Below are 20,075 nucleotides of genomic sequence, written 5' to 3' on the forward strand. Positions count from 1 at the left end.
GGAGGGGACTTCTTGCTAGGTTGACCAAGCAGTGACAGGACTAAACCTCCATCCCACAGTGGCCATGCGCATCAAGGGAGTGCTGAAGAGAGTTAACGTCATCTGATGGTGCCCAGACAACATGCCAGTTCTTGGATTTGGGCCTTACCTCTCAATTGCCTGTTTTAACTGGGCCATCAGGAAAATGACATGCGATCTGAAGCAGATACAGCCATTCATGTGATCTGAATGCTAATTCTCCTTGTGCTTTTTGAGGATAGAGATCTTTGACCACACTTCCCACCATTTCCATGTTGTATAAGTGCTATGTTGTCTTTGCTTCCCTGTCATGTACATCAATTCAGGCATAGTCTGGTTTACTTCCTTCCTTCTGGTTTACATCCACTGTGTGATTTTTACTTTAATATAAAAAAAGTGCGAATTGTATTTTTGCAATTGAATTTTGTGGTTTCTGATATGTTGTTAAAACACATTTTACAGTATCCTGATGTGATGCTAATAACTGAAATGTTTATTATAGGCCGATATATATTTTTTAAACTTCATATAAGATTGTATTGTATGTATTTATAGGTGTAATTATGTAATTTTTGTAATTATGAGTGCCAGACTCGCCCAGAAATTTGCAAAGCAATTCTCAAATCAATCAATTCTTCACCATTTTTTGTCAGTTCATATGGGACTGCGCATGGTACATTAACAGCAGCAACCACAACAGATCTTAGAAAGATAAAAACTCTTATAAAATATATAAACAATGTACATTTCACACCAAAACTAAAGATAACAAGCCCAAAAGGAAACGGAAAGTGAGCTACTGTAAGCTCTAGAGCTCCATAATTTCTGTTATCTGCATCTCTATCTATCCCTCCAGCCTAACAGATCATATGTTGCCATGGGACAACACGATAAGGTGTGAACAGTAGAAAATGTTCAGATCATGACAGAAAGCTGCCCGTTATTGCCAACTCTTGCTAACAATTCATTGTGTTTTGCCACACTTCCCTGAAATAAAACCCCAGTGCTAATGTTGTTTCCTCACAAATAATGGCCCACATGTGTGGGTGTGTTGAGTGGGAACGCTCCCCATTCGGAGCACTGTCAGGCATGCTATAAATTCACCCGCTTGTTTTTTAACTGAATTGGCCAGATGTGCGCATGAAGTTGTATAAACAGCTCATTATAATATTTATTTTCCATACGCTGTATAAGAAGGTATATTGCTTCTATGAAACCAGAGAATTATGAGGTGCCACCTCACCTGCCCTCCACTGGTTTCCCACAATGCACTATGAACATATGCATAAATATTTTAACAGGACTCATCCGTTCGAGGGAGATTTCTTCGCATAGGTCACAATGATATTATCCACAGTGGTGATGGAAGGTCTACAAAAGCACACATTGTGAAAAGTCTAGCTTTAATGCTCTCTTTACTTTTGCTTGATGAGGAGAACCCCGCTGTCTGTTTCATATGCACACTGCTGCTAATGGCATAACTGTAACATATTAGACATGACACTTTGTCCTTCCATGAAAGCTTCAGCTATGAGCCTCGTCCCATTTTAAAAATAAATATTAATGCTTGGATTAAAGGGTTAAATAACAATGCAACTGAAATGTTCCCAGGTCCAGAACCATAGTAAAGACATCATTAAAACAATCCATGTGATATCAGTGGTTCAACAGTAATTTGATGAACATATATATTACTGTTAAATACATTTTCGTTGCAATATTAAGATGCAAACTATATTTTCTGAAAGGTATGATGTTCCTTTCCTAAACAGGGTTATTTGTTTGCTTTATTAAATTATAAACACATAAAACATTTTATGTAAACCATGTGTTTTTAAAGAAACATACAATTTAAACATGCATTTTTTTTCTTATTTGGAGAAAACTGTGATATTTGGATGCAGTTTTTTGTTTGCATGTTATTGCCCCCACACCTAGCTATTGAACACACTGGATTGTATAGATATGATTGAATTATTATTTAAAATATTATTGTAAAATATCAAGATGACAGAGTGGACCAGCACATGACGGGTGGACACATAAAGCAGAACACACAAAGCATGACAAAACATGACAATGGAACATTTATTCAACAAAATTAATAATTACATCCTCAATCACACTGATTAAAAGTAATTCTGTCCACCCTATCGAGTCTAAGTTGCCGACAGGGTGGACATTTTGAGCTTCAGTAAGCATATTAGCTTACAACAATCTGTGACTAGCTAAATAGTTAGTCTGGCTGTTGAAGCGAATTTGGTATATTTAAACTTACATATTTTGAAAATATTGTATTCTAGTCACTTCAGGCATGTTTTATGCCAACAGGGTGGACATATTAAGCTTTGGCAAACCAAGTAAGCAAACTCATACAAAGAAAATTTGTTAATTGAAAAGTCACCAACTTATTCACCTCAGCTGTTGAAATTACCGCCACTGAAAAAAAACAGAATAATTGTTGTCCTGGTGTCACTAAAGGGGATGCCCTTTTCTTAAAGGGGTGGATTCCCCAGTATAACAGGATGGACAACCATTCAGTGAACATGGACAAACTCTTATTTTTTATTAAATAAAAATATTGTTTTAATACCAAATGATCAATACACTCAAACTGAATAATCTCTCATTTAACAAAATATTAATAGGAAAACATTTATTATTGTTATTATTATTATTATTTTATGATTTGACTATATTCTACTCTCATTCTAATTTAATAAGCAATGCATGGGACACAGTAAAATAACAAACATCCTCTTACACACACACACACAAAAAAAAAAAAAAAAAAAAACTAAAATAAAAAAGAAAAAAATACTAGAGAATGTATCTAAAGAGCCAAGTAATGCTTTTGTTATGAATATAAAACCTTAGCCTAATATAACAAACACTTTGATAGTCTTTTTTTTATGTTAAGCTATCATGGCAAAATAGTTATTTATCTACAGGACACCAAAAGGCACCCTACAGTGATATTGACCCATATAACACATATAAGCCTAACACACACACACGCGCACACACACACACACACACACACACACACACACACACATATATATAGTATAATTTCTAAAAAATAAAGAAATAAAAATAGAAAATGTAATCAAGATAGAATGTTTTAATCAACTGACAGCACTATTAAATTTAGCTGTAGATGAGATTCTAGTGACCTCTCCCTTCAACTTACATCAAAGTGCACCAAGTCATGAACAATGCCAACTCACACTGAAAGAGCAAATATCTCATGCCATATTACAAGTGTGCTTTCTCTCTTTGATTTAATTTAGGCCTGGGCCACAGAGATTTTTTGAGATTAATGTGCATTAATTAAAAACGCATAAGTAACTAATTGCAGATCATATCAGTACAGTGTGCAAATTTGCAAATTATTATATTTTCATAACAAGATAAATGGTAAAGGTCAGCAGGCAGTATACATATTATGCTGTAATATCACACTGACCGCAGATAAGAACACTAGCATTGCAATATAAAAGAGTCACAGGTTGTTTGGGCTCTGTTCCAAATCCTGAGTGCAATTGTCGGCTATTGCCCATACCATTTATGCCAACTGTAATGGAACCTCATAAGTGACTGATTTAGTACAACTCTATAGACAGTGATACTTTGTATCATGCAAATGCTTGAACAGCTTTTCAGAATTTTATTACCAAACAGAAATGGATCAGTTGAACCTTGGTGAAGAAAAAAACATTTTAAAGATAAAAATAAGAGAACAAGTGAAGATTTTTGCCATTCATCCACCATGACTAATAACAGCAAAGAATCTTGATTAACCATTAAGATCCGACAGGTTAAAAGCAAAACCAATGTCACTTCATTATTAAAGAGGTCAAACCCTAGACAAATATTGTTTTTAACCAGAATTACTTTTTGCAGGATTTACTGAGAACAAATCTTTAGTTTGTACTCTTTAATGACATATATATATTAAAGGTGAGACCTGTCATTAAAGAGTACAACCTAAAGATTTGTTCTCAGTAAATCCTGTAAAAAGTAATTCTGTAAATATATATATATATTTGCATTATACCTTACTTTAGTTTTACTTCGTGACAGTAGAGTAACCTGTGTGTAGTTTATGAATCTGAAAGAACATTTAACAGAGTGCAGTCTTTCCTGATTTTTATCTGTTTGCAACATTCTGTACAGATGGAGAGGGTTATTTATATTCATCAATATATTCATTTCTTTACATTTAAGAGTCTCCTGGGTAAACTGAGGTCATCAGCAGCTCACCTTCTGAGTTTAGTTCCCTGTAGGCTTATCCGGCAGTTAGGGAACATCTGTAGTAAATGTTACGCAGGGATCCCCACACTAATGAATGCTCACAAGCTATTTCTGTTTCACTTATCTCAGTGGGACACCGGAGCGTCCACACCATAATCCCATGAAAGAATAAATGTTTTATGTGTTTTTGTGTAAAAGCTTGAGTGCATGTGTATCGCCAGAGTGTCTGTGGGCCACACAGAGAGTATTTTCTGGAGTTTGACATCTCCCTCTTTATTAGAGTCTGTCTCTCCTGTGGAGCTGCTATTATTCCATGCATTTCTGCTTATAGTGGCAACACTAATATTAGATCAGCTGGCGATTCCAGTTGATAGAAAATGTTTAATGCATGTTAAAATAATTGCTTGGTTTTTCTAGCCATGAAGTCTTTGTAATTTGGTGAGGTTCCAATTTTCACTGTTCCAAAAGTCACTGCTTTAATTAATGGCATCAGGTTACTCGTGAAATGCATCCAGCACTATTGCACACAGCATTGCGAAGGTGATATACTTCTTTCTAGATGTTAAATATGCACAAATAAGCCATTTATAAGTTAAAATCTACTTTTGGGATAAAACCATTACTGTATTTTATGATTGCAAATTTTAAAAGCTTGTGGTAAATACTACTCAGCATTAAAGCTAGTAACAGTCTTGCCCAGGCGCAAAATGCAGTATTGGTCTCCTTTAGTGTGAAAATATGATGGAAGGCAGAGTGTTAAGAGAAATTATATGAAAGAATGTATGTATGAATGAATGAATGAAGTATATAAATGCATAAGGGGAACTGACTCTTTTCAAAAATGTTTTGAAAACATTTGTTTTTAATCTTCTTTCTGTGTAATGCCTTATAAAGTAGTGTTTAAGAGCACAGCACTGCTTTGTTTACAGTGATTACTGTGAGACAGCTTTATATTTGCTGTTCCATGTGCACCACCTGCTGTCACACAGTGGATTTAATTTTCATTTAACTTAGGCATTCTTGTTCAGACTGATGTGAACATTGGATCAAACTGTTGTTATAAATCCCAACTGGCAGGTGAAAAACAAGCTAATGTGCATTCAAAAAAAATCTCAGCACTTATATACAGATTTACATTTACATTTTACATTTAATCATTTAGCAGAAGCTTTTATCCAAAGTGACTTACAAATGAGAACAATAGAAGCAATCAGACCAATGAGAGAACAACAAAAGTATACAAGTGCCATGACAAGTCTTAGTTGGTCTAGCACAGAACCCGTAGTTGCTGTGAACTTTATGTTCTGAAAAAATAAAGTCTATGTTTTTTTTTTCTCTCCAAAGAATAGGATATACAAGAAAAAGTAATTAGGAAGCCTATGTAGAATGATAATGGAACAGATAAAATGTCTATAATTTATCATTTTGACTCGTCCTTTTCTTAAAGGGGTTATATGATGCAATTTCACATTTTCCTTTCTCTTTGGAGTGTTACAAGCTGTTTGTGCATATAAGATCCCTAAAGTTGAAAAGACTAAAGTCTCAAACCCAAAGAGATATTCTTTGTAAAAGTTAGGACTTGTCCACGCCCTCCTAAAACGCCTTGTTTAAACACCCTCCCACATGTCTACATCACTGTGAGAGAAGATTGGCATAACACCGCCCAAATGGTCACCCAAAGAAAGAAGGCGTAAATTTTATTCTCGCTGTAGTATTGTTGTTGCCACCACCGCCACGTCGTGGAGACGCTGTATATTTCTGTGTGAAAGCAAAACTACTTTGCAGGCCTTCCAAAAGAGAATGATATCCGCTTCATCATGCCTAGAGCTGATCTGTGTTGGTCGCTGAGGAAATATTTCAACTTCGCGCTGTGGATCACCGGATCGGCTTTCACCATGGACAAAGAGGAGTCCAGCCCGCCTCACTCAAGCCCGCCGTGTGTGATGCTGTATGTTTCATTGTGAAAGTGAAACTACTTTGTTTGACCTTCCAAAAGAGGACACATTTGAAATCAGTGGTTAAGTTGTATTTAAAACACTGTTCCATAACAGTTCAACCTAAATATTCAGATGTGTGCAGCGCATTTTTGGAGGACTGTTTCCTGAACCTGCAGAGTAGCCAACAATGCATCTGTGCACAAAGGCTGTTTCTATAAAGTGAGGCAGTTCCAACTTTGCAAGGACAGTCTGGGTTCCTGACTCACAGCCTGTAAGTACGCTTTTTATATTAAAAGTATTTGCCACTGACAATTCAAACGCAAGTTTTAAGCGGTGTAGAGAAGTGCTTGTTGTTTGTCGTTTCTCCGATCATAAATGCAGACATGGTTTTATGTTTACACGGCACAATACGCAATGTAACATGTAAAAAGACAGTATGTCATTATAATCAGTAATTATGTCCCCACTGGATGCAACAAATGCCTGGTTTGCAATGTGTTTTATATGGCATCACAGTATGGTAAGGGGCGTAACATTTCCGTCACACGCTTGAGGTATTCAGCCAATCACAACGCACTGGATAGCTGGCCAATCAGCGTACACCTCGCTTTTCAGAACGATGAGCTTTGTAAAAATCGATGTGTTTCAGAAAGGCAAGGCATAGAGGAGCAACAATAATATATAATATGTGGAAAATAATGTGCTTTTTGAACCTTAAACCACATAAACTCATTGCATTACACCAAAACACAATATAATGTTCTTTTTAGCAACGTCATATGACCCCTTTAAAAAGAATTCAAAGTCTGAAATGTGAGGGAAATCAGAACTTCTGATTTCTGATTCAAACATATTATGTTGTAAGTCACCGTGCCAATATTTATTTATTTATTTATATATGTTATTATGCAAACAAAAAGTTAAAGTTTAAACAAAAAGTGCATGGCGCTGCTAATTTTATTTGTTGTTTTATGGTTGTTTGATATTAAACTTTGATTTCAGTGTGAGTACTGTATGAGTACTTTTTGAACACTTAAAGCACATTTTAACAATACTGTGAGAATATTGATAACCATCAGAGGTGGGTAGAGTATCCAAAAACTGTACTTAAGTAAAAGTAAAAGTACTATAAAAATATTTACTCAAGTAAAATTAAAAGTAATAGTCTAAAAGGTTACTTGAGTTAGAGTAAAAAAGTAATGGATAAAAAAAAAAAAAAAAAAAAAACACCTACTCAAGTAGTAAGTTACTAGTTACTTTGGATCATATACTGTATATCTACAGTATAGTCTATTTCTATTTAGATATATAGATACAATTTATGTAATGTATGTGTGTGTGTCTCTGTGTGTGTGTGTGTGTGTGTGTGTGTGTGTGTGTGTGTGTGTGTGTGTGTGTGTGTGTGTGTGTGTGTGTGCGTGTATATAATTGAACTTTTTCATCAGCCTTTCTGCCAGTCTTCAGTGTCAAATAATCCTTCAGAAATCATTCCAATATGTTGATTTACTATCAATGATGTTCTTTTTAGCTTTCTATTCATCAAAGAATCCTAAACTAACTGTCACAGGTTCCAAAAAATATTAAGCATCAAAACTGTTTCCAGCGCTGGTAATAATTCAATATATTAGAATGATCTCTGAAGGATCATATGACTCTGAAAACTGGAGTAACAGCTGATGAAAATTCTGATTTGCATCACTGAATTAAAAAAAAATTGTTAAAGTATATTAATACTGTATAAGTTATAGTACCTGTTGAACCGTAGACAGCACACGCTGTGTTCATCCAATAAAGATCTTCATTGCTAGCAAACAATAGCCTTTGCAAATTTGCTTTCAATTGACTGTAGATCCAAAGCCATGTCTTCAACGCTCTTGATGTTCTTAAACTTTCTGTTACAACTCTGAGTGAACCGCTTCAGAATTAGATGGCTCAGCGCACGCGGCAGGGAACTGAGCGAATCATTCAAACTGATTCGCGAACCAATTCACTGGTTTGCCAACTGGTTTGATCAAGCTTTTGAAGAGAACTGACTCAAAAGAATGAATCATTCGCGAATGGGCATCGCTCATTGCCAAGAGAAAAGTAGACAGCGCGTTTGGAATAAACTGAAGCATTTATAACTTGTATTGCATTAAGATAAAGTAACTAGAGGAGCGTGGCCCACAGTAATGAAGTAAAAGTATAGTTTTTTTCACAAAAAAAAAAATTACTTAAGTAAAAGTAACCATCTTTAAATACACTCCAAAAGTATTAGTTACCCAAAAAAATGTACTCAAGTAAATGTAACAAAGTAAATGTAACTCGTTACTACCCAACTCTGATAACCATGATCATTTTGGTCGCTATAATTGTGATACCGTTTCAATTTTCATATTGTTTCATCTCTAATCCACTAAAAAAAAATCTAAAACCATGTAGCGCTATCAACACATTGGCATGTTTGTTCAGTGTTGTGGGATGAACTATTTTCCAACCAGTGGATGGGGGAGTATTTGAAACCTGTCTATAACAGTAATTCTCTACAAGTGTGTCTGAAATGTCCAATTGCTCAATATTTATGATACAGTGGGTAAACAATACTAGGATGACATACCACAAAACTATATGCACATCATTTTAAGGTCAGTGTTACCACACAAATTTGGGGTCAGGTTCACCATGTTTTTGTGGTTAAAGTTACTTATGTCATAGGCCAAAGAGAACGAGTGTCAAAGGACAGTTGACAATAGTGTTGCTTTCGTCAACAAAAATTATGACTAAATATCATCGTCAACGAACCTTTATCACGTGACGAAAATGAGAGGAGACGCAACGTAAATGCTGGTCATGTGACGATGACTATAATTAAATGTATAATGCAATATTGTTGACGAATAAAAACAAGACTAAATGTGGTTTACAAAATAAAAACTATGCTAATATGTCTCTTCATTTTCGTTGACGAAAATGAAACAAAACGAAATGTTATAACGTTATTTTGTCTTGTTTAGTCGCGTTATTATTATTATTATTATTATTATTATTATTATTATTATTATTATTATTTTGCAGTATTTCTGTTTCCTGCGTGTCACTTCAGGGCTGCATCAGGTCGCACTGTGCAGACGCGACCGACATCACTTCCTTGCGGCATTATTAAGAAGATGACAACAAACAAAGTTAAGCGGGATTTATACTTTCACCTGGCTCCGCTGACTGCTAGCGCACCTTCCCAAACGGACAAGGTTTTTATACTTGTCGCGTTGACCGTTGTACTATTCTTTGAAATGACAGGGGAGCGACGAGGAGTAATTGTCCTCTTAAACTGTCGGGAAGTCATTTGCCAGAACAAGTCTTGTAATGAATGAGTTGATGAATTAATAATTTCTTTATGTACAAACTTAAAACAATCTTAAACTATTGGCTGTATTACGCAGCAAACACAAGACAACTTTAAGCAAATACTGTATAATTAATATCTAAATGAATTCTATATTCTATATTTATTTTTATACAATAAAAATAAAATGTACTTCAAATAAGAAGCCTTGGACAAACTATGCAAACATTTTTTCCCAAAAAAGCGTTTTCCGTCAAAAAGCACCTGATGGAGTTTGAACATCACATTAAACTGCTTCTGTTTCACACAAACGCCGACACAGACGTGCATGTTCAGCTAGAATCGCCCTGAACTCGTGCATGTTCAGATCGGTTCAGATGCGGAAAGTTACAAAAAATGCTGTGCACTCCGCCACATGAATAGTTCGCGTGCACTCAAAGCGAACTTCCAGCAACACTGCAATGACGTCATATTTTCCACGCTCACCCAAGCGAAATTGCGGAAGCGTCGAGTATAAATCAGCCTTGACACGGAGAAAGGGACCGATGGCCGGCCAGCCGGGATTCGTCTTTGGGAGAAAAAATAGCAGATTATTATTATTATTATTTATTTTTTATTGTTTTTATTTAAATTTATGTGTTTGTACTTCTAACATGTTTGGTTGGTAAAATAAATGTTGTAAATTCAAATCCGAGTGTCTTCCGTGTCTGGAATGAATGTATTCTTGAGTCTATAAGGTAACAATAATATAATAAGATAACCTTGTTTGAAATGGGTTTGGCTAAAAGAAAATGTTGGTTTTGTCTATACTTCTAGGTACTTGTACTATATTGACTGGGTTAAATAGAATTGCATTACTAAAAAGAGACTAAAATACCATTTTCATTGACTAAAATTAGACAAAAATGTCATCAGTTTTCGTCGACTAAAACTAGACTAAAATGTCATCAGTTTTCATCGACTAAAACTAGACTAGACTAAAAAGAGTATGAACGCGACTAAAACTAATAAAAACTAAAATGACAGCTTCACACAAAGACTAGACTAAAACTAAAATTAAAACAGGCCACCAAAAACAACACTAGTTGACAAAGGACAATTTATACTTCACACCTGCATACAGAGAGTTCTTCATCAGTGCTTTGTCAATTTCAGTACGTTCTAAGAAAATATGGGAATTGGAGTGCGAAGATTGCTTTTGTAATTCTGTCAAACTAGTGGTATGCTCTTAACCTTCAATAAAACATAACCAGTTCTGTTGGTTGTTCACTCTGATTTCACTTTGGCCTTGTCAATTCCAAATGAATGAAAAATGCATCTAGTTTATTGTTGTTTATTATTATTATTATTATTATTATTTTACAGAATCTCTCTTTTCTCGTTCTTGTCTCCCGAATGTCGTTCTGGTCTCTATTATTCTTGTTACTATACCCCCTGCAGATGAGGATACAATACTCAATCCCTCTTTAGTAAAACTTAATTTAGTTAGGTGCCAGTGGGACTCAGAGAAATGTCTGTCACTAAAGGAACTGTTCCATGGCGACAGAGACCCTCCCTAGATCATAATCCACTAATCTGCAGTCGAGACTCCATGTGCCACCTGCCTCAGGACTTTAATTAATGTACAGAGGGGTTTTGTGGATGGAGGTGAGGCTGACTGAAGGGTTGAGAGAAAGGCTCTTCAAGAGAAGAGGTTGTTTTTTCCGACACCCTTCGAGCACTGGCGTCAAGAGATATTTCATCAGTCGATGTCAGAGTAATCCAGCTAAAGAAAGGGACCTGTAATCTCCACATGGTTTAATTCAAAATAGCTATCCTTCTCACTGTTTCACAGCAGATTACCATGAAATTTTGGTGTTTTAAAGAATGAGATTAAAATCTGAATTCTGACAAAGTGATCTTACCTTGACTCACTGTAATCTGTTTAGTAACATTACACAAATATCTCCTTTCTAGCACATTGAGAGAAAAAAAGAAAAAGAAAAAAACTCCATACACTAATACAAACATATACATGCTTCAAATTTTCATTCTTGGCCAAGATATTGCTTTGAGCTTGTTCTAAATTCATTTATTTATTTCTTTGTTTGTTTATTTATTTTATTGTTATTATTGTCAATTTTATGATCCACCAGGTTAAAATGCCAAAAGCGCATCTCTTAAACATGCTACTGTATGTGATTTGTAGAATAAGTAATGTCAGCAGAACTAGGATAAGTTAAATTTAGTACAGCATTGCATTTTTTATTCTTTGTTATTTAGTGTGGCATTAGTAATAACTAAAATTAAAACTGTGGTTATGCAATATGGGGAAATTCCACTAATTAATTTTATTCTCTGTAAACAATCCAGATTCTTCCCGGGTCTAACTGGGAATCAAGTAGTTGTTCATGTGCTTCGCTGGTCTTTTCATGCTTAAAATCCCTATTATTCATTATCTCCTATTGATCTTTAGGGTCACATTGCAAGAATAAGACCATGAGACTAGACCCTCTATCTAAACAGTTATGAAATTAACTAACAAGGGGTGAAGGTTAAATTGCATGATTTAGCAAAGTTAAAAAAGACTGAAATACGGTGTAAAAGGTTACTTCAACAAATTTGTGTATTTACATATTTAGTTACAGTATTAGTCTATTTATTAGTATTCAGGCAAATATGTACCAATGACTTATTTGATGTACTATTATATGTATTTACTTTTGTATATTTTTATATCTTTATTTACAGCCTTTGTTATATACTTATGTTTACTTCTCTATCTCTGTATTTTTTTATATTTAACACAAAGACCTCATGGTGCACACACACACACACACACACACACACACACACACACACACACACACACACACACACACACAAAGAGCTTTAAATTTAAATTGAGACACACATGTCTGCATTATCTCCTGCATCACATGATACTCATTGGTGCTGCTGATATGGTTATGTAGTCACAATAAGCTAAGTACATATTGAAAGTTTCTGGACATTATGTCAAAGATCAAGAGCATGGTATATCACAGTAAACAGTGATTTTAGCTAAAAGATAAAGAACTCTTTAAACATTTATTTATTTATTTATTTATTTATTTATTTATTTATTTATTTATGTTTAACAGTGCTACTGTAAGTGGCAATATCTTAAAAACAATGATTTAAGAATTAAAAGTACTGTACTGTATATCCAATAATATAAATATAGTCACAGCTAAAGTGCTTTTTTAAACAGAGTTTGCAATTGAGTAGCACTTATAACAATTCATAATATAGCTACTTTTACAAAATTAAAAAAAAAAAAAAAATTTTTTTTTAAAAATACAAAATATATCATTAAAAACTAAATTTCTGGCATTAAGAAGGCCTCTATGGGGTCTATGCAGTGATAAACACAGTAGCTAGGCATACACAAGTTGCACAGCTGTAACATTATATTAAGAATTCAACATCTGGAACCATAACTAACCATAACTTTATGATGATAATGCCAGGAACTAGATTTATCAGTGCAGCATGGCATTACAGATGAATCGCTATGGGAGGTTCAAGTTTCTTAAGCCAGAAATTTGTGTGTAATTGAACATAATGACTTTAACAAATAATCACCTGAAACAAAGATACTATAAAATACAGACACTTTTCCCAGATTTCTGTGAGATGTTCAAAGAAACGAGAGTCTTAACAATCTGACAGAGACAAAAGTCAGACAGATTGCAGAGGATTCTCTACTTAAATCTCAATCTCATTTGCACTGCACAGGAATATAAATGGAATCTGAATTAAGAGAACTGTTAATTTTAGGTATGTTCAGCACAACTGCTATTTTACTAATTGTTCACAGCAAATCCACTTCAAACGGGCTCATTGTACTGATGGATGGATGGAAGGAAGAAAGGGGGAAAAAGAAACTGACCTGAAATAATTTTGCAAACTTAAAAGGACTTCCATTAACACATTCATTAATGCAGCAGTAAAATGTGTTGAATGTATTCTTGTTAAGAGAAAGCCCAGAATATTCCCACAGCACTCAGATGGGATTACATTGTTAATCTCTGCTGTCACTGATGGTGATGGCACAAATCTCCCTTCAACTATAAGGAGGTGTTGGTCCTGTCAGTGCACTGTACGCTCCTGTGTGTGACGGCCTGCCAGATGAAGGGAAAACATGAGAACGCTTGCTTTGAGCCTCATTTTCTCCCATTATTCTACATAGAGTCTACTTAACATGAGGAAAGAGTCTAGGAAATCTCAATTTCATGAGCCAGATCCTAAATTTAGACAGACTGCAAAGAACATCCCACAGATTTTTAAACTAATTGTATCTCTCACCCATCAACACATCATGTCTCTACTTTCCTAAATATCTTGAACAAAGAGTATAATCATGTTATATATCACTACCATGTGGTATACCCCCACTCCAACTCTATGCTGGGCCCATATTTGAGCCAATTATTTCAAACCGAAATGTGCCTGTATAGAACTTGTTTTTTTAGAAAAATTATTTTTCAATGCTGCATAGAGGTGGCCAAAATGTATTTACACACTAATAACAACTGCAGATAATATCATTGTAAAATGTTTGCCTGTGCAAAACTCATTGCCATGATGGTGATAGGAGATGTGGGTGGTTGCTAAAGTTTAAGCAAGACTTAAAATAACCTAATATGTGTTTAGTTTTTCTTCAAAAAAAAAATAAAAATAAAAATAAAAAATCAAGTTATTTACCATCTACAAAGGATTTGTTTCAGAAGAAAAGCCTGGTGCACCATCATCATATTTGAAATTAAAATAATATAGAATTTTAAAAAGGTTTGACCTAATTATTGACACAGCCATGGGATGGGAAAATCCCATGTGGGTTTAATGTTCGGGAAATGTGTTGCATTTCTTTAGCATAATCATAAATCATGTTATTTAGTTATTCAATACTGCAGTGTTCCCTGGGGTCCTAATCCATTATAATGGTGGCGTCTTTTGTAAGGTAGCACCTTAAAATCTATACCAAACACATTTATAATTGGCAAATTAAAAAGCCACAAGGTACACAGTTTAGGGTCTAGGCAAATATTCTAAAGTAACACAAAGGCATCCATTAAAATCAAATGGTGAATTAAAGGCAAATTAATGTAAAATATATTATCTGGAACTGCTTTTTATAATATTGTCTATATTTGCCATTAAATAAGTTACCTGCCAATCCCTGGGTCTTGCTACTGCTACTGGATTGCTGTTTAATTTCTCTCATTATACCTATAACTCATTTCAGTAGACAGTAAAAGTTGTATTGTAAAATACATCATCTACACTGAGGTCATTGACGTCTCGATTACAGAAGAAGGAAACACAAAGACATCTTTTTTTATGGAGCCATCATATTAAATTTTATTACCTAACACTATGATTTGTCATAATGTCCGATGACATGAAATGTGTTACTTGTGTTTTATGAGCAAAAGGTGCATTCTTGTCAAAGCAGAAGGACTTCTCTCCTTTGTTTGAGGTTTCAGACAGTACTCAAACCATATTTGGAACTAGTTCATCCCAGTCATATTACTTTTAAAGGTTTCTACATTTTACAAATGCATTCTGCAAACATAGTATTTAAAAAAAAAAAAAAAAAAACAATCAATCAATCAATCAATAAAAAAAAAAATTGGGGGAACAGTTCCATAAATGTAGGTTGAAGCCTAGAGCCGGTATTGGCCTACATCAAGTACTGCATGGACAACGTCACAGTGAATAAAATCATCTGGGTTTTTCCCAACCAGAAACCCTGGATAACCAGCCAAGTCCACAAGCTCCTTAAAGATCGGAAAGCTGCCTTTAGGTAAGGTGATAGAGCTCTTTACAGTGCTACCAGAGCCAACATGAAGAGAGGAATTAAGGATGCAAAGGGGGACTACAAAAAGAAGGTAGAAGATCACTTTACAGATGGTAATTCACGACAGGTATGGCAGGGATTCCAGCACCTAACAAACTTCAGAGGCAGCAGCTGTGCAGCTGGGAACAGCTCGGCTCTGCTGGCAGAAGAACTGAACTGCTTTTTTGCTCGTTTTGACACACCACAGCAGCAAAAAAACACCACCTCAGCCAACACCAGACCCTAGTACCCCCCCCCCCCCCCCCACTCTCACTGTCCAGGAGCATGAAGTGAGGCGTGTGCTCAGAACAGTGAACACACGGAAAGCTGCAGGGAAGGTGCTTAAGGGATGTGCTGACCAGCTCTCAGGAGTCCTCGCCATCCTCTTCAACCTCTCTCTGACACAAGCCTCAGTTCCATCCTGCCTGAAAACTTCCACAATCATCCCCATACCAAAGAAATTAGCCACGGATAGCCTCAATGACTATCGCCCCATTGCCCTCATGCCAATTATCATGAAGTGCACCACCTGAAGACCTGCCTCCCTTCCACCTTCGACAGCCATCAATTTGCCTATAGAGCAAACAGATCGACTGAGGATGCAATAGCCATAGCTCTCCATAATGCGCTGAGCCATCTGGAACATCAGGAGAGCTATGTGAGGATGCTTTTTATTGACTACAGCTCAGCCTTCAATACCATCATACTGAATGATCAGAAACTTCCTGACTGACCGCCCCCAGACTGTTAAACTATTTGTATCCTATTTCTGTGCAATCTCTTTTTGCAATGTTTTTCTATATCTTATTCCCTCTGTACAGTGTAGCATTAAATTTCATTACAATATCTTCACTTTTAGTGCAAGGTTTTTTTTTTTTTTTTTTTTTTTTTTATTCATTCCTTCATTGCACTGCGTTATACTTGTAATACTATGTAATAGTTTTACTGAGAGCCAGAAGTCTACCTCATTGACAAGCTGTCACTTAATATTTATCTATTTTTAGACACAAACAATTATTTCTATTTCATTCTCCTTATTCTCTTGTCTTAGCTCAAACATTTTAATTGTACATCTCTTTTGAATCATGTAAATTTCTTTTTAGCTTCTTTCGTCTATTATGTACCACACACTTTACGCAGAAGCTCTGCAATTTCATTGTATCTTGTGTACAATGACAAAAAAGCATTCTAATATATGCTAATCTAATCTAATAGAGACCACAGAGTCATATAGACTAGCGTAGGACTCAGAAGTGACTTGGGCCTGTGAGTAATCCGCCAAGCAATGCCTGAGCAACCAACCAGAACACCATAGCCTAATTGTGCCCTAGCAACCATTCAAAACACTGTAGCACCCCACTAACAATGTGCTAATAACCGCTCAGTAAAACTTTAGTAACCACATAGCAATGGTCTGGTAACCATCACTACACCCTTGAAATGTGGTGGTGAGTTTTGCGCAGGCATACACTTCTCACATTTTCCATTCTTTATCCACTCAGCTACATTCATAAAAGTTCACAGCTTCGTTATCAGTCTATCAGTCTATTAATCAGCTCACTGGCAGGTGTTTCATTCTTGCTATCTGTCAAATGCAGTTAATTATTTTTAAACGTGCTTCAGAGTATGCAGTGAAATGTGACTCTGCTGGTAGTGCTATTAAAATAATGAAGATGCCAAAGTTCAAGGTGATCCCGTGTGATGTTCTTGCTCATATACAGAAAGCAAGATTAATCCACATGAGAAACATGGAGAGCTGGCTAAGTTACTCAAGATGGGTCAATAATCTACTTTATTTGCCTTTTTAGGTTGGTCTATGAGGACATCACTCCTGACATTTATGATGTTGGATGGACTTGTTGCATTCTTGCCTATGGCACACATATTAATTGTCCAAGACTCGATTATTTATTGTTTTAATTATTGTTGAACATTAATTCCTGCAAATCTAAATAAGACAGGGATGGATAGATGAATTTCAGTTTATGAAATGTTGTACCACTAGTGTGAATCTCATGAAAACTGAATCTCTTGATGTCTAGATCACTTTTCACAACCAAATTGTATGAAATAAGATATTATTTTTGCATTGTAATATTATTTCATTGTAACATATTTCCTCTCACTTCTCTTCCCTTCCTTCTAATTATCATATATCATTAGCAACCATTTTTTTTTTTTTTTTTTTTTTTTTTTTTTTTTTTTTTTTTTTTTACTTGTTATTGTGGTTGCTGTTGTTTGTTTGTTTGTTTGTGTCTGGAAAATCTTATTTTTTAGAATGGTGAGTCCCATACATCTTATTACTCATTACTCATTTTTATTAATATTGACTTTTTATACATGTATATTGGAGTAATGAGAATGAGTTGAATGTGCTTAATTAATATGCTAAACCATTATCAATGAGCTAAAGAATTTTGCAATTTTAGAGGGTTTTTTCATATTTCTTTCAGGAATTATTAATCTCCAGACTCTATAGAATTTATTGCTTTATTATTATTATTATTATTATTGCTTCAATACAGCATTAATATGCTTGATTTTGCCTTTGAAAATGCTTTTTTTCCCCCTGCTGCATTCTGAAACACAAACTATTTATTTGTTTGTTAACATACAGTATATAGCATTTATAATATACTTGCTGCATTTTTTTTTTTTTTTTTTTTTTTTTTTTTGCGAATAAACAGTATTTGTATTTACTTTTAATAATTATATGCATAGTGATGAAGCATTGGCCATTCACTGAGCCATTCTTAAAGCCTATATATAAGGTTTGATAAACAAGTCTCAGCAAAGGTCTCAGGTGTCTTGTAAAATGCATGTTTTTTTTTTTTTTGTTGTTGTTTTTTTTTATTATTAAATTTAATTAAAATTAATTTTATTTATTTCCATAAAATCTCCTGTAGATTTCATGGATCATCAGATGACCAATAATTGACTGAACTTTTGTGAACTAGTTGACTCTGGATTGAGTCTGGTAAGTTTCAGTATTCACAGTAATTCAGGTCCAAAGTTGACATGACGTTGTTATATCAAGGTAATAGAGGAGACATGAAGATATGCATTTTACAGCATTGTAAGGATTGGCAGTAGTTGCCATCAATTAAGTTTATGGCTTTAAAACATGCTTTCTCTTCAATTAAAACCTGCTATCTATCATGCTATAAACACCGGAGGAAAATAACGTTTTAGAACATTGAGAAATATTTAACTGGAAATGGCAGCAGAGTCCATGGCCTCTCTGTGACACATATTGCTGCTGCATTGCTCATATTAAAAAAAAAAAAAAGGTTGAATCAAAAAAAGATCAAGTCAGATTCTTAATAGGCTTAATACTAATGTGTACACTGTAATGTAATAAGGGTCTCATATAAAAAAAAAGTGCTTCTTGGTACGGCTGCAGAATTGGAAGAGCATATATCCTTATGAAGCATCCACACTGATGCTTGATATTCTTCATTAGGGTTCAGTCATGCATCCATTACATAATACATGTCAATAATTATGGACATCAGTGCAACCGAACCTGTGTTTTTCACACGTACTCCTTCTGAGGAAACATTACATAATATATTGTGCTTGTTACTTCCTGTTATCTCTGCACTGATTGGAGGACAATTAACAGTAAAAAAACAACATATCATCTGATAATGCGGAGACTGATAAGACAGCATGAAGACAATTAAGAATCTGAGCACTTTGACTGGCAAAAACATTTTTAAAATAAACTAGTATAACAAATGCATGCATTATTTATTCTTTGAATGTAACAATACTTTATCTTATGCCAGCTTAATATGCACAGAGTAAGTCATATGTAGGTTTGCTTGAAGAATTGTCTCCATTTTGGCTCTGTGGTGCTATCAAAACATTTCTTTATTTCTAATGTGTATAAAAGAATAGTTCATTTATAAATTAAAAGCTATAAAAAGCACCATAAAACTCATCTTGTGTGCTACATACCAAGTCTTCATAAATCATATGAAAAGCTTAGTGTGTTTCAAATCATCTTGGTTCTGTTTATTCATATTCAAATATAACACAGTTTGAAGATGCAAGTTTAAATTAAACTCAAGAGAATATTATTTTCTGTAAACCTGTTTTGTACCCACGGGACCTGTTTTGTATTTTACAAAAGAAAGTGTGTAATATCAGCTTTGACATTATATTGACATGATGGTGAGTATATTATCATCATCATCATCATCATTATTAATAATAATAATAATAATAATAATAAAATCATAGTTTATTTCATCTACAAACTGTAGAGCAGGTATTGTAAAGGGCATTCACGCATATATAGTAATCATTACTACAGGAGGACACCAAATTACACTTGCACTCTTATCTTTGCCTTTATGGCTTTATAGATCTACCTGATCTACACTGTAATCATGCTCACATGGCAGATCATAAATGATCAAGATGTTTTTTAAACCATAATTGCAGATTATGTGAAGAAGTTTTTTTTCTCTTTCTCTCTCTCTCTCTCTCTCTCTCTCTCTCTCTCTCTCTCCCTCCCTCTCTCCCTGCAGTGACCCCTCGAGAAGTTTTCAACAGTTTCCATGGGTTATATCAGCTTTTAATCATAGCCGGTGTAAATTTTGCTTATCATGTTTATTTTGTGAATCATCTACTCATGAAGATAAGATAACCTGTTTTTCTACATATACAG

The sequence above is a fragment of the Cyprinus carpio genome, chromosome B18, assembly GCF_018340385.1.
Source record: "Cyprinus carpio isolate SPL01 chromosome B18, ASM1834038v1, whole genome shotgun sequence".
NCBI lineage: Eukaryota > Metazoa > Chordata > Actinopteri > Cypriniformes > Cyprinidae > Cyprinus > Cyprinus carpio.